The 3,643-nt window shown below is 40.7% G+C and overlaps 1 long non-coding RNA gene across 1 annotated transcript; it reads left to right on the top strand.

The window, feature by feature from the left end:
- The first annotated feature begins 533 nt into the window (after positions 1–533).
- LOC108873326 (uncharacterized) lies at positions 534–2,743 on the top strand. The gene is made up of 3 exons (XR_001959438.2): positions 534–605; positions 1,137–1,211; positions 2,133–2,743. It is a non-coding gene; the product is annotated as an uncharacterized LOC108873326 (long non-coding RNA).
- The last annotated feature ends 900 nt before the right edge of the window (positions 2,744–3,643 follow it).

The following is a 3,643-nucleotide window of genomic DNA, read 5'->3' as shown; positions in this document are numbered from 1 at the left end:
TAGTCCCAACAAAGACCTAATTATTGAGGAAACTGACCTCTGATATCAGGGATATGGAATAAATGCTCAAACGGCTTTCCATAGGGCACTGTATAACACAACTTCTTGTTGCCGGTGACTGGAATTATTTTGTTTAAATTGCTCATAAGATCTTCATGTTCAGAAGATGACATGAAATAACTTTTTTTCTTTTGTTGTTAGGTCCTGGAAACAATAACTGTGAGGCCAACACAGGTGGTGCCTTTATGAAATCTTAACTCCTGATGTAGACTCTTCACTAGAATAACCGCACACCTCTGAATATATGCAGTCTAGCACATTATCTCTAACTATGAGTTCAGTGCTAAAACACAGGATTGAATTAACACCCCATGACAGTTTCAATATTGGAACAGACTCTACGGGAAAAAAACAGTTGAATACATTTCATTAGTTTGTTTAAACTCTTGTAAAGTTGATACCTATGTACTGATGCAGTACTATATCTTCCTTTTATACACTGCACAGGGATGAGGTGTCACTTTTGTTTTCTTGTTTTTCAGACGCTGGTGCTGACTCATCCCCTGAAAACAGAACTGACCCCTGCAGTGAATAGGGGCACTCAGGTACAGATAAAGAAGGCAAAACTGATGAAGACAGTGAAAGAAGTGGCTAAGTTCTTTAAAACTGGTCAAAAAAGCATGTACTTCTAAGCTAGCATTAGGTTCCTCCTGACTGTGAGTGAAAGTCATGCAGTGGGTTGACAACATTCATTTCTTTCATATCCCTTGATATTCTGATAGCAGGAGTTGTGCACTGTATCTCCCAGTGCCAACTGTATACATACAGGCACAAACAGTAAAAATAGGTGTTCTTGAACTGTTTCATTGTTCTTAAAACAAAACTGAACTGACATTTTAAATATTTAAACAGAACTCCACATTCACTGTAGTGATGGTGGGTTTGGCTGAATACTTAGACATGGTAAGGGCTAGTATGACCTATAAAAGTGACATCAGTGCATACCTGTGGTGTAAACTGTCAAAGATCAATAATTTGAGCCCTCTTTACAGATGCACTTACATGTTTTCACTGTGTCTTCCTTTTATACATTGTACAGGATGAGGGGTCACATTTTGATTGCTCTTGCTTTTCAGATGGAGGTTGTGACCTCTCAGCCTGCAAAAACAGACCTGACCCCTGTACTAAGGATGGCAATCGACATACAGACAGTGAGCTAAATAGCATTTTATGAAATTTACAAAACTCCTGCTTTTGGCAAAGGACTCTGCTGGTTGTTTTTCATGCTTTAACCCATCAGGTTAAATGATAAGTAAATAAGCAGACAAAAGATAAATAGAATACTACTTACCATTTTATCTGTGAATTACAATACAAAACACTATCTCAACCTTCTGTTTGTTGTATAGTTTTGTCACACAGTTTATGTCAGTTAAATTACTGTCCTAATGTATTTCTAATATTTGTCTCTTACTGTTGTAGATCAGAGTCCAGAAACAGTAGTTCCTTAAAACTACATTAAAGTGCTGTAGCTGCTGCCTGTACACTAAAATCTGTTCATTTAAAGTTATTCAATCTACATTGCTCTTTCTGTTATTTTTAGAGCCACGCTGAGTAAGGGTGCAGAGATCATGGAATAAAGCAGAGAGGAGAGCAGTGCACATAAGAAAAGAGAAGTGCATAAGAAAAGAGAAGGTTTTGAGTGAAAGAACCTGGTGCAAGTAAAGAGCTTTGTGAAAAACACATTTATTGCTTTGAAGCACGAATCTGCTTTAGCTCAAATTTGGAAGATCTACATTGTACAATGTACAGTAGACTATACTGACAGAGTGGGTGACATATTTCACATAGATCAGAATTACTTATATGCACAAGTCAAGGCTTGGCAGACTGCCAGGAGTCTCTCAGGGAGCCCTGTTGGAAGCTTTAAGCTCAATGAGCAATATTCCAAAAAAACAAAAACAAAAGGACAGCATCAGATCAACACAAAGCATTTTTATTCATCTGCACTTATCACAGACTTCATACTAATGTCACACCAAAAGTGATACAGACATGTACATGCCCACCACTTCACTGACTTAACAATTGTTCTTTCTCTCTCTCTCTTCTCTCTCTCTGTCTCTCTCCAGGTTGTTGTGTCTCTGGAGCTATGGAGTCTCATGTGCAGCTGTGTGTCACCTGCTGCTCTGATCATTAGCCCCATCATTATGGATCTACTACTATTTGTATTATCTGAAGTGTTATTATACTGCCACTCTCGCTGCTCTCATGTCATTACTATATGACACGCTGATGAGACGATGTTAGTGGGCCTCATCCAGAATGATGACGACTGGGCCTATAGAGAGGAGGTGGAACAGCTGGAGTACTGATGCAGGAGCAACAACCTGATCCTAAACGTCAAAAAACAAAAGAAATCATTGTTGACTTAAGGAAGAACCAGCCTGGCCACTCACCACTGCTGATCAACAACACGGCAGTAAAGGTAGTGGGAAGCACAAAGTTCCTGGGGGTCCACATCACAGATACCCTAAACTGGACTGTAAACACTGGGTCCCTGGCAAAGCGTGTGCAGCAGTGTTTGCACTTTCTCTGGAGGATCACACTTTCCCCCTCCCATCCTCATCACTTTTTACAGAAGCACTGTAGAGAGCATTATGACCAACTGCATCTATGGCTGCAGACTGGAAGTGCCTACAGAGAGTGGTTAGGACAGCGGAGAAGATCACTGGGACTTCTCTTCCCCCATCGCGGAGATTAGACAGAAACACTGTCTGTCATGGGCTATCAACATCACCAGAGACTGCACACACCCCCACCATAGACTGTGCTCTGTGATGGCCTCTGGCAGGAGGTATCCGAGCCTTAAAAGCAGAACAGCCAGGTTCTGCAACAGCTTTATCCCACAGGCCATAAGACTGCTAAAGTCCCTATAGACAGTCTCTTAAATACTTACACACTTACACACCATACTGTCTGTTCTAGTACTGCAGGCATAATACACCAAGAAGGATCATAAAGTAGGACAGTCTTCTATTATATAAATTAGAAGACATCCAAGTCATCAGACTAACATATAACTTATAGCCCAGGTCCTACATTTAAAGTCCCTTTACTGTAAAAATATGTAGTACTCTACATTAACACAGAGTTGGTGGTTGGTGGGGTGCTTTGGCTCTGAAATAACCAACACTTCTTTCCAATTCACAACAGTTTTCCTGTATAGAATTTCAAGACATCCAAGTCATCAGGGTCACACAGTATACTACCAGGTCCTACATGGAGGTCTCTTTAATGTCAGAATTTGCATTGCACAATCTTATTCCACACCTGTACAAGTTCTACAAAACACAAAAGAGCACAAAAGAGTCAGCTCGGTTCTAATGACAACTTATTCAGTGACTCTTAGGTGCTGGACCAATAATCATATTAAAGTGGCTGAGATTTTACTTTCTCCTCTCCTTTCACTGGAGACAGCAGTTTTTCATTCTGAGCTTAGTGAGCGAGCAGATGCCGAGACAGGAGGACTTTCAGATGCGGGACTCACTGTGAGTCCACAGAAGGGACAAAGATCCCCCCTCGGCAGCTGACCGTTTCCATACATCCCGACTGTTAATGAACATTACAATTTGACTAATAA

This window comes from Lates calcarifer, unplaced genomic scaffold, assembly GCF_001640805.2.
Source record: "Lates calcarifer isolate ASB-BC8 unplaced genomic scaffold, TLL_Latcal_v3 _unitig_5017_quiver_2188, whole genome shotgun sequence".
NCBI lineage: Eukaryota > Metazoa > Chordata > Actinopteri > Centropomidae > Lates > Lates calcarifer.
The sequence above is the reverse complement of the archived record's forward strand: the minus strand, read 5'-3'. Positions and strand labels throughout refer to the sequence as shown.